Raw genomic sequence first — 13,349 nt, 5'->3', positions numbered from 1 at the left:
TCTCACAGATCCCAAATGAATCCGTGAGATAAAACAGGAAACACACAGAGGTCCATGCCAGAGGCCCATGCCAGGTCATGTGCGCCATGTTACAAATCTATATAACATGGATTCATAATACAGCCATGTACAAGAGCTGTAAATAGCGTTGTCATGGTTTGAGTTAGTTACTTGACCTCGGCAATGGAGTTTCTGCTTTATTTTTAAATATGTTCTTCAATATAATTTTTTTTTAATTTATTTTAACTCAGAAGACAATCTCATCTTGTATGTTTACTGCGAACAGATACAATTCAAACTGTCTAATTTTAACCACCTTTGGAGTAACTTTTTGATCTATTATGAATTGTGTATTTCTAAGAACATTACTGGCCTTCCAGCTATCATCGACACTAGGGGTTTACAAGCTGAAGTTCAAAGTATATATTTTACATTATTGGTTTAGAACTATTAAAACATATATTGCAATGTTCTAGAGCCCTATGTATTCTGCCTTAGATTTACTCTTCATTAAATATTAGCATTACAAAAAACATCAATTCCATTACATAGTGCTATATTTTGAGAACTGCTCCTACAGTTGGCTTCAGGCTCTTTTGACACATGGACCATAAAGAGTGTTGAGAACTGTACCCCTATATGAAAAACGCAGCAAAAAAAAAAGCATTTTATAGAAAGAAACAGCTCTCTATAAGCAATGCTAATAACAATGCCTAAATTACCAGATGTGCGTAGCGACAAGGGCACACACACTTTTATTTACTTTCTTTTATCTTGTCTTTTTTTCCAATGGTCATTACGAAAACCCACAAAACAAAGAACTTATTTCCCATTTAACCACAACTAATATTTGACCACTATGCTTTTTCACATGACAAAAATTTATAAAAATAATACCCCAAAATATATTCTCTAAAAAATGCTTACTTACAACGATTTTTCAGGAGTTAAAAATTGATGCGGTAAGTTTGGACACATTAAAGTGGTAAAAATTATATATTTTGCTGAAATGTTAATACCATGTAGATGTATAGTGTTTTTGTAATGTTTTCACATTGTGAAATTGGCATTATGAAATTGAAAATTTGACCCCAAAAAATTATTAAAATATCTTTTTCTCATAAATGTCACTTTTAGTATAAATGTATAGCATGTACGATGTGACATACAATAGCTAGACAAGAAGTGCTAAGAAAAATATTTTTGTACACACTTTGAATATCAGCTGTCAGTATTTACTTACCAGGGGAAATGGATATTTAAGTGTTTCTTGAAATCTTGAAAGTGAATGTGCGCTAGGATTATCTGCCTTCCACCAGTAGAGAAACTATTCAAATGCATAAGTGAAATCATGAGCCTTACCACGCATCCATTTAACTGTGATTTATTAAGCTTTTCTCAGCCAGACTGCTTAAAATGCATAAACAGTTGTGAACAGTAAACAACCATGTCTCTGGATGGAAAAACAGGACCCACATGCTGTGCATGGAAATTGCCCTTAACAACACGGCCCATTGTATAACCAATAGGAAGCCAAAGGTTACGTGTAATCAAATTTCAAGTTCTCATCATTTCTAAAAGCTGCACTTCCATATGTAAATGTTTTGTCAATCACATTCTCATTCTGTGTGGCATCAAGAACGGATTTGTGGATTTGTTACTAAACATTTTTTTGCATTACAAGTGAATTTTAGACTTCTATTTTAGGTAGATGGATGAACATCTACTAGTAAATATTTCGCCATCCCCCATGCTGGAACATATAGAAGCTGAAGTCCAGGATTGTGGGTTCACGGCTCAGCAATCGCTGATTTTAAAATTGGTTCTTGATCATTTCCCCAACTATAGCTTGTTCTTTATGTTCTTTCAACCTTATATATCCAAGTATAGGTCTAGGCAAAAAATAATAAAAGTTTTAAAAGTTTTCCAGCGTAAGCAGAGGAGTATTAGAATGAATGGCAAAGGGCGGCATTTGTGGCCCATTGTTATATTTTTACATGGCCACTCCTGATTAACATTGTGAAATCACACCCTTTTACAAGTAGCATATGCTGACAGGAAAGATTTAGAGGAATGGATTAAGTGCCCCACACATTTTCTCACTACATAGAAAAGACCACGGTAGGGGTCTGCGGCAGTTTACCGTGTTCTGTCCATGAAAGGGGGCATGTGACGTTAAAAGCCAACATCATAACCAAATGTTTCCATGTGACACAAAGCATGAGCAACTTAAGGAAAGTCTTACTCTCCTGTACATACAGTATATAGGGCCAAAATAGGCAATAATCCATCCATCAGCCTGCAAGTCAGTCAGTCTCCATTGTTGCCTGTTTGTGTGAACATACATTATTTTGTTGTCGATCAATCATCTTCTACCATTATTTATTTATTTGTTATTTATTCCTGTTACTTACATAGCACTAACATATTCCGCAGCGCTGTACAGAAGTTGTCCTCATTCACAGTCCCAAGTGGGGCTCGTAATCTAAATTCCCTTTCTGTATACTTTTGGTGTGTGGGAGAAAACCGGAGTACCTGGAGGAAACCCACACAAACACAGGGAACTCCATGCAGATTTTGTCTTTGGTGGGACTTGTATCCAGGACCCCAGCACTGCAAAATAATAGTGCTATCCACTGAGCCACCATGCTGCCATGCCTGGTAACAGCTCTATGACATTTTCAATACATATCCTGTAAAGGATGTGTCTGTCTTTATACAAAGAACCAAAATCAAATAATAATAGATAATAATAATAATAATAGATCCCTGTAATACTTTACCGCAAAGGACTAAATTGCCACCATGACCTTCTGTTTTCTTAACTCCAGCAAGAGAATGCTGCTCTTCCCTTTAATGCTGGGAATGACTTTGGAAAATTGAACATATTCATTCACCACCACTCATCGTGAACACAGCTTGTGTTTTATGTTTCTTTTCATGAGAATCAATTAGCAATCAATAATCTGTAAATCTTAATTTAATCTGATTATGGCTTTAAACATGTCACTGTGTGGGGTACAATTTGCCAAGCAATATTGTTAGAGCATGGATAAATCCTTGAACGCTAGCAAGAAAGCCACACGATGCAAAGTTTATGGCAGGAGTGAATGAATCTTTTGCTATTCTTAAATCGTTTACAAAGACTCTATCTATCGATCAATGTCACCATGGCAAAACCAAGGAAATGTTATGAGTATGCATTACTTTTGTTACTTTTATAATCAATTTGCCGCTGGCTTCTACTTATCTATATACCTACATACACAAATATTACGTTCCCAATTGTCAGTGCATTCATAATAAATAAGTACAGTAAAAAATTGTGTAGTAAAAGTATTTAACATTTCATATAATAAATAAGAAAATGGGTCCATAGATATTTGTACCCTGTGCATAGTGAGTCATAGTTTGGCTTGACACAATGAAGAGTGGTCACTGTGCAACAAATTGGAAACTAAAGGAAAATGCAAGTAAGAACATCCGTTGACTATCATGAGATTTGTATACCAAACTTCTGCATTGTTCAGTAGAATGATCAATATTCTTTGTGTCAACTTTGTGTAGTCCCACATTTCTACAGTATTTGTAAAAGGATGCATTCAGGATAAGATCATTTCTACAAACAAGTATCCCTGTATGCATTTGTTATGGTCCCTATATTCAGAACCTTGGTATTTTATGGCAGGGCAAACTCAAAATGTGTGTGGAAAGAGGGGCATTACTAGGACACCATTTATCATTTCTTCTCGAATTGACAAGCAATGAAGTAAGGGGTTTTATTTATACTGCATGGTCTAAACGATGTTGTGGAGAGACCCTATAGACCTCATAGGATAGTGGTAAAACATGTGTGAAAAAAAAGCAGTATTCTCATAAATAAATAAACAATCTCTATCACAGGGGCCAAGTTACCAAGATATATTTTTTATTTAGGAATAAATCAAAACAAACTGATCTACTAATCTACTTATTACTGTATATCCATTAAAATCCCTTCTGTCCTGTGTCCTATAAGTAAAAAAAAAAAAATTTATTCACTGGTTTCTTCACACAAGTAACTAAGTTTATCCCTACAGTAAAAAAAATAAAAATGTTAAAGGCAATGAACACCTTTGAGGGCATTTTATTTTTTAATTTGTTTTAATAAATAGATTAGTCAGTGTGTTTAGTGTAACTTTGTAATTAGTCTATATTAAAAATTTGTTTTACTTTTGGAGATACAGCTGTTCTGTATTGCTCGTTTTACACTGAATCCGTGGGTCCTACGGACCTGACGGGTTCAGTGTCAGCGGGTCCTGCATGTCTCTGACACACAGGATCGACCTGTAATCGATCACATCTATATATAGAGAATACTAAAGACTAATTACACAGTTACACTAAACACACTGACTAGACTATTTTAAAAAAAATGTAAAAAAAAATGCCCTCAAAGATGTACATGACCTTTAAGACACGGAATGACTATCAAAGCAATGATGAAGATTCGGAAAAAGTGAATAGAAAAGTGATTGCCAAGGATCTGATTTGTCATCAGTCTTTTCAATCAGAATGATCCTTGATGATGGGGGGGGACTAGGCCCCGCAGGGCAAGAAGCATCTTTGTCACTCTTGTGAGAGCTGTGCACTAGGCAGCAATGCCTATTGCAAATGTTATTGTCAGTAAGATCATTTTTACGGTGGCACAATCAATAAGGGTCAACTATGAATGATAACATTGCTTGTTATTAATACACATGGTTTTACCATGCTTGATATCACATTTTTCTTAAAGGCACAGTTTTAGGAAAAATTCTTGGAACTGCTTATATAGAGAACCACATTGCCATACCACATCTCGATCACCGTGTCTAAATGTGTTGTTTTATGTTGCATTTTCCCCAATTGATACAGCATGCTTCACTTTAAAACATTGCAGTCATTAGTGTTTGCTATTCAACAGAAGCAAACTTCTAAGGGTTAAAGTGCTTACAAAAATAGTCAGTGCATGTTACATAGTTCTTCCGAGCTTCTGAGCTGTGAGGGTATGTTCACACGGCTTATTTTCGGCCATTTTTCGGGCCGTAAACGTCCCGAAAAGCGGCAGTACAATTGGAAGCAGAGCGCCTACAAACATCTGCCCATTGATTTCAATGGGAAATACGGCGTTCTTTTCTGACGGGGCGTTTTTTTACGCCTCGTTTTCCAAAAACGGCATGTAAAAAGACGCCTGTGAAAAAGAAGTGCATGTCACTTCTTGGGACGTTTTTGAAGCCGTTTTTCATTGACTCTATTGAAAAACAACTCCAAAAACGGCCATAAAAAACACTGCGAAAAACCCGAGTTGCTCAAAAAACTTCTGAAAATCAGGAGCTGTTTTCCCTTAAAAACAGCTCCGTATTTTCAGATGTTTTTGAGTTTGCGTGTGAACAAACCCTTATACTGCAGCAATAACATCAGCATAAAAGATGGAATAGTTCTACAAATGATCCCTCACTTTAGTCAGATTATTAATTGTTAGGTGGGCCACAAAATAAAGAAGACAATGAGCACCTCCTTGCACCAGGCTGTTCGTCTGGTGAATATTCCTCAGAGCAAATGTTAGTAATGCATGGCTATTTATTGTATTTCTATAAAGTTCTAATGAGCTCCATGGGAGAGAGTAAAACCTTTTGCTTTTTCACAATGTGCTCAAGACCTCTAGACTTCATTGGGTCAAACCTAAAGAAAGGTTAATGGACCATGAGGTCTTGCTTAATAGACCCGGCATTAACACACTAGCTAAAATGTCACACAAAGCACAAAGTTTAGGGCAACAATAAATGAAGCTTTTGTCATTCTTAAATAGTTTACAAAGACTCTAACAGTCTAGCAGTACTATATCAATGTCACTATGGCAAAGCACAGGAAATGTTATCACTATGCAATACTTTTGTTATTTTTTATGTGGTTCTTATCTATCTTTAGTTTACCACCATTTCTACATTTATACACAAAACAGTTTTCCTGAAAAATACATTAACGACAACAGTCTCTGCTGTGTGAGCAATAATTGAATAAGCTTTTAAGGGGAGACATTGGTCACCGACTAATGTGCATTGTATAAAAGGCAACAGGAAGGCATCTGTTAAAGTGTAGCTACCATTGTGTTTGAATTTCTCTAAATAGGGTCAACATTTCATAATATATGTTTAAAGATTTCTGGGCTCTATTTTCTATGACAAAACTCAGGGGAGCTTCAGTGCTTACTGATAACTGGTCGAGTATTAGGGTATGTTCACACGAGGTCATTACATCCGTAATTGACGGACGTATTTCGGCCGCAAGTACCGGACCGAACACAGTGCAGGGAGCAGGGCTCCTAGCATCATAGTTATGTACGACGCTAGGAGTCCCTGCCTCGCTGCCGGACAACTGTACCGTACTGTAATCATGTTTTCAGTATGAGACAGTTGTCCGGCAGCGAGGCAGGGACTCCTAGCGTCGTACATAACTATGATGCTAGGAGCCCAGCTCCCTGCACTGTGTTCGGTCCGGTACTTGCGGCCGAAATACGTCCGTCAATTACAGACGTAATGACCTCGTGTGAACATACCCTTAAATTTAATGGAAGATGTATAAATTTGACTTTGGTAAGCGCTTAAAGGCTATCTAAATGTTTGAAAGTGTTTTTTGTTTTTTTAATAAAAATGTGTATTATTGTGTGTTACTAAACGTTGTAAATACATTTTATTAAAAATGTGTTTTACTTTTTTTGATACAGCTGCTCTGTATTCTTTATACAGAGCAGCTGTATCTAGGGCTATTCACTAAATCCGGCAGTCCCGCTGACCTGCCGGGTTCAGTAACAACGGATCCACCTGTAATCTACTACTTCTAAGTTCGGGTTCAGTGAAAGAGGGTTCTGCGTGCCGCTGACACGCAGGAATAGTAGATGTAGCAAAGCTGGCACTGCGTGGACGGAGGACAGACCTCAGCCTAAAGTGAATGGAGCGGTACCGTGAAGAGGTGAGTATCAGTGGAGGAGGGAGAGGTGCGGTGGTACGTACCACCCCTTACGTCCCCTCTTCTTTGTTTTGTCAGGGAATTTCCAATAGAAAGCCCTGAGGGGAGAAGGAGCATCAATATTCTCTTCAGGTTCCCACGACCTGTCCTCAGGACCAAAACCCCTGTAGTCAACTAAAAACAATAGTTTACCTCTGGACCGTTTAGCATTGAGGATCTCATTGACTTCAAACTCAGGGATAGTAGTGGAAGAAGTAGGAGAAGGGGAATTCTTCTTAGAATAACGGTTGAAGAACAGAGGTTTGAGTAGGGATACATGGAAGAAATTTAGCAGTAAATTGCACTCCCCTGTCAGAAACAATGTTGGTAGGAAGAAGACGAAAAATGTGCCTTATGAAAAGAGTAGCGCTGTGTTGCTGAAGGAAGGCCAGGAAGAGGAGTAAAATGCACCATTTTGGAAAACCGATCTACTACGACCCAGATAATCGTATATTTGACTGATTTTGGAAGGTCCGTAATGAAGTCCATGGATATGTGAGTCCATGGGGAGTATGGGTAGAGGAAGTAGTAAACTGCAGGTTTTAAGCGAGGAATCGTGTTTTGAGAACAAGTGGAGCAAGCAGCAAGAAAATCTTTTACGTCCTGGGACAAACTAGGTCACCGGGAAATGAGCTCTAGAGTCTTATGAATGCCTGGATGACTGGAGATTTTAGAGGCGTGGCCCCAACAGAGGATTTGTTTCCTGGAAGAAAGCAGAATTAAAGTCTTACCCGGTGGGGTGTTCAAGATATCGACCGGAGACACTGAGAGGAAGAATTTAGGGTCCATAATGAACTGAGGTTCCGGAACCTGGTCATCGGGATCAAAAAACCGGGATAGAGCATACACTTTAATATATTTCTCAGCAGGACGGAAGTGTAACAAAAAAGTAAAGCGAGAAAAGAACAAAGACTAGTGTGCCTGTCAAGGATTTAACCAGTGGCGAATTAAGAAGACCATGGGCCCTGGGCTGTTACCCAAACTTGGGCCCCCCTTCGCCACCGCCACCCTGCCGCGCCGTAACTATTGCTAACACTAGGTTTTTGCACAAGCATTAACAAATGGGTGTTACGATTCCCCTTTCACAGGGCTGTGTCCCTACATACTGACAGTATCACACTGTGCAGGGACACAGCGCCAACCCCCCATGTAGACAGCGCCACACACACACCCCCTGTAGCTAGAGCCACACACACACCCCCCTGTAGATATAACCACACACACACACCCCCCTGTAGATATAGCCACACACACACACACCCCTGTAGATAGAGCCACACACACCCCCATGTAGATAGCGCCACACACACACAACCCCCTTTAGAGAGCGTCACACAGCCCCCTATAGATAGCATCACACAGCCCCCTATAGACAGCATCACACAGCACTCCCCCTTATATATAATGCCACACAGCGCTCCCCCCCCCTTGTATATAGTGCTACACAGCGTCACTACACTGCAGCCCTGGGATGACATTTTATCCCATATGACTGCTGCAGTCTGTGATTGGCTGCAGCGGTCACATGGGGTGAAACGTCATCCCAGGAGGCTGGCCCGGACGAAGAAACAGAATTCTGGACAAGTATAAGATTTTCGTTTTTTCTAAATTGCGTATTTACATAACATCTGTTATTTGTTGCAGGTTTTACCTCCCCATTGAATTAAATGGGGAAAACCCGAAACAAATGAGCAGCGTTTACGCAAATTTCTGAGGTTTTTTTTTCCCCACTTATCATTTACGCAGCGTGTGGTGAGAATTGTTCACATCTAATCTACTCTGCTGCTACTGTATTAGGGCTTGTCCACACTTAACGGAATTGCTGCGTATTTTCCGCCCGGAAAATACGCAGAATACAGTAGAAGCAAAGTGAGTGAGATTTACCAAATCTCATCCAGACGCTGCGTAAAATTTCCGACCAGAGATTTTGTCCTGCGGCGCGTATTTCTCGTACTGCAGCATGTCAATTCCTGCTGCGGAAAGTGGACAGAATTGCTGCATTTTTTCAGAGGAGACGTCACCATCTCCCAGCAGTGAGAAAAATGCAGCAAAATACGCACCATTGTCTGCAGCAAAAATGCAGGAAATGGTGCTTTTTTTCTGCAGCAAAATTTCTGCTAGTTTCTGCGGAATTGCTGCAGAAATATATATACACACACACACACACACACATACATACATACATACATGAGTATGCACATTATACACATCAGAGACACACATGAGTATGCATATTATACACATATAAAGTACACATGAGTATGCACATTACACACATATAAAGTACACATGAGTATGCACATTATACACATCACTGACACAAATGAGTATGCACATTATACACATATAAAGTACACATGAGTATACACAGTATACACATATAAAGTACACGAGTATGCACATTATACACATAAAGTACACATGAGTATGCACATTATACACATATAAAGTACACATGAGTATGCACATTATACACATAAAGTACACATGAGTATGCACATTATACACATATAAAGTACACATGAGTATGCACATTATACACATATAAAGTACACATGAGTATGCACATTATACACATATAAAGTACACATAAGTATGCACATTATACACATATAAAGTACACATGAGTATGCACATTATACACATATAAAGTACACATAAGTATGCACATTATACACATATAAAGTACACATGAGTATGCACATTATACACATATAAAGTACACATGTGTATGCACATTATACACATATAAAGTACACGAGTATGCACATTATATACATATAAAGTACACATGAGTATGCACATTATACACATATAAAATACACATTGTAAACACATGCACTTACCTTTTATGTAGAATATTTGTGAGTCTTCACTGCAGCTCTTCTCCTGCTCACAGCCCGACACAGAGCCCGCCGACAGTCTCCCCTCCCCCATGTCCCGACAGCTAGCAGCAGGAGGAGAGATGTTTAGAACAGGGAAGGGGGGCTGGAGGGGGAGCTTCTAAAGCAGCAGAGACCACGGCTGCTAAGTAGGAGCGAAGCTCCCCTCGTCTCATGACAGGTGCGGTCCTGGCACCGGGGCTCCCTCCCGTGCTAGCGACGCCACTGGGCATGAGGGGGTTTGGGTGGCTATGGGCCCCCTGGGAGCCTTGGGCCCCGGGCGGCCGCCCGAAACACCCTAATGATAATCTGCCACTGGATTTAACCTATGGGAAATCCTAACGTATAACAGATCTTTGTGGTCTGTAAAAATATAACTGGATGAAGAGCCCCCTCAAGGAGATGTCTCTACTCATCAAGAGCAAGTTTAATCGCTAAGAGTTCATAATCTACTATGCCATAGTTCCTTTCAGCAGAAGAAAAGGCCTTAGAAAAAAAAGGCACGTTTGATTCTAACCGTTCTCTCTCTTCTGGGAAAGACCGGCACGTACCCCAACTGACAAGGCATCCACTACAAAGAAAAAAGTTTTTGAAGAGTCTGGCCGATGGAGGACAGAAGCAGAAGCAAAAGACTGTTTTAGTTCCAGAGAGGCGGATTCAGCCTCTGGGGTCAAGTCCTTTGGTATAGACTCCCTTTTTTGTGAGGGAACAGATAGGTGCTGTAAGGGAAGAAAAATGAGAGCTGAATTGCCGATAATAATTTGCGAAACACAAAAAAACGCTGGATGGCTTTAAGACTTTGAGGGCGAGGCCACTTGAGCATGGCAAACAATTTGGTGGGATTCATCCATAGACTTAAGTCAGATATAATGTAGCCTAGGAAAGGCAAGCTCGTTTTATTGAAGACATATTTTTCGAGCTTGGTGTATAGTTAATTCTCTCTGAGGCGTTGGAGGACCAATCGAACCTGACTATGTTGAGTCTGAATGACGGGAGAAAAAATTAGAATGTCATCCAGATAAATGACAACACAAACATAAAGAAGGTCTCTGAAAATATCATTCACAAATTCCTGAAATACTGCGGGAACATTGCAGAGCCCGGAGGGCATACTCAAAATGCTCATCATGAGTGTTTAAATGCTGTCTTCCATTTGCCCCTCTGCGAATGACTATAACATTATATAAATCTTGTAGCGTCCATGGCTGGGGGCCATCGGATTTACTCACGTCCCGACGCCCGCAGCCCTGGATCTGTGAGCGCTGGCCCCCGTCTCCTTCCTAGGAGACACTAGAGCTCACTTCCACTCCAGTCCACTGTGTCCCTTAAAGGGCCAGCGCGCGCACAAGAAAACAATCATCAACTCACATGACTTCCTGGACTATAAGAAGGTCCCTGTCCTTCTGATCCTTGCCTGAGCGTTGTTAGTGTTTCCCAAGTCTGTCTTACAAATGGTCCCTTAGTGTTTCCCATTCCAGCTGTTACCCATGCCCTGTTACCTGTTCCTGTATCCCATGCTGTGTTCTTGTTACTGTGCCTACTAGTGTCGGAGTCGTGTCCACTGCAGCTGCTGTCGTTTGCCACGTCCTGTGTCATCCGCCATGTCCTGTGTCATCTGCCACGTCCAGTATCATCTTCCACCTCCAGTGTGATATGCCTCATCTGGAGCAACCTGCGGCACCTGCTGTCATCCGCCACGTCTGGCGTAACCTGCTGTACCCACCTCCATCCATGCCAGAGCTGCGGCCACTGTCTGGACTATCCAGGTACACTAGTGCGGTACTTTGTATTACTGGGGTGCTCTGTTGTTTGGCCAGCTGCCTCCCTGCTACTGCGCTGCGGCCTAGTGGGTCCACATACCCACAAACCGCGACAGTACTCTCAGGCTATGGACCCCGCTGGTTAACCTGAGACCTTGACAACACAAGCCATGCTGGCCGAGATACAAGACCTCCAGTCATGGCAAGACCAACTCCTCCTGTCGATAAACGCCATTGCACATCGGCTGGTTGCTCCAACCACAGTCGTGACCGCACCCATTCTTGCTGTTCCTCCTGCTACACTTCCTGTCAGATCCCCTGTGTTTCTTGCTGCTACCTCCTTGCTATGACGGAGACAGGAGGACCTGCAGGGGATTTCTGAATCAGTGCCAGATCCACTTCAGACTACATGCCAGGGCCTTCTGTTCTGATGACGTCAGGGTCGCCTTCATCATCTCTCTCCTGTGGGACCAGAGACCCGTGACTTGCAGTGCTTCTTACGGACTTTCCGCTCGATTTTTGAGGAACCTGGGAGAGTTTCTTTGGCTGCTGCATCTCTGCTGACCCTACACCAGGGAGACCACTCCGTGGGCGAGAATGCCATTCAGTTCCGGACCCTGGCTGCTGAATTAACCTGGAACGAGGCTTTGGTGGCCACATTCTAGCAGGGACTGTCTTCCTGGAATAAGGACGAGCTGGCCGCTCACGATCTGCCATCTACCCTGGACGATCTCATCCTACTTACCACCGGGGTTGACATGAGGATCCGCGAGCGTTCCCAAGAGGTTCTCCGGGAGAGAGGATTTCTGAGGCTAGATTCTACTTTCCAGCAATCCTTACTATCCTCCTCAGTCGTCCTACCAGAGGATCCTATGCAGATGAACCGTGTCAAATTGTCTACCCAGGAGAGACAACGCAGATGCACTTCTGGACTTTGTCTGTATTGCGGCCTCGGAGGCCATATTGTGCGTTTGTGTTCCCAGCGGCCAGAGAGAGCTCAGTGCCTAGAAATGGTTGGAGAGACAACCCTAGGTGGAACGGTACCAAATAAAGCATTCTGTTCCAAGTTGATTATTCCTGTGACCTTAGTATCCTGCGAGAGGACGCATCGGGTTTCTGCCTATCTAGACTCTGGGTCAGCGGCAAACTTCATCCAAAATGAGCTAGTGGATCATTTCCAGTTGCCCACAGTTTCCTTGGAGACATCTTTGCCTGTTGCTTCAGTGAATGGACTGTCTCTGTCCGACCCGTTGAAGCTCCAGGTTGGAGCCCTTCATACTGAACTAATTTCTTTCCTTGTTTTGCCCAAGGCCATCAATCCTGTTCTGCTGGGCCTGCCTTGGCTTCGACTGCATGCCCCAGTCCTGGACTGGAATTCTGGAGAGGTTCTCCAATGCGGCTCCAAGTGCCTCGGTCATTGTCTGTTGCAGATTAATCCTGTCCAGCCTCCTCTGCCTCAGTCATTGGCGGGACTGCCCGCCCCCCATTTCGCTCAGTTTGCAAATGTCTTCAGCAAGAGGGAGGCCGAGACACTGCCTCCTCATCAGACTTATGACTGCCCCATTGAACTGGTTCCTAATGCCTCTCTCCCCCGTAGACGGGTATATCCTTACTCCTTGCCAGAGTCTCTATCCATGTCGGCCTATATCAAGGAGAATTTGGAGAGGGGTTTCATACGAAA

Source organism: Rhinoderma darwinii, chromosome 3 (assembly GCF_050947455.1).
Source record: "Rhinoderma darwinii isolate aRhiDar2 chromosome 3, aRhiDar2.hap1, whole genome shotgun sequence".
NCBI classification, from domain to species: domain Eukaryota; kingdom Metazoa; phylum Chordata; class Amphibia; order Anura; family Rhinodermatidae; genus Rhinoderma; species Rhinoderma darwinii.
The sequence above is the reverse complement of the archived record's forward strand: the minus strand, read 5'-3'. Positions refer to the sequence as shown.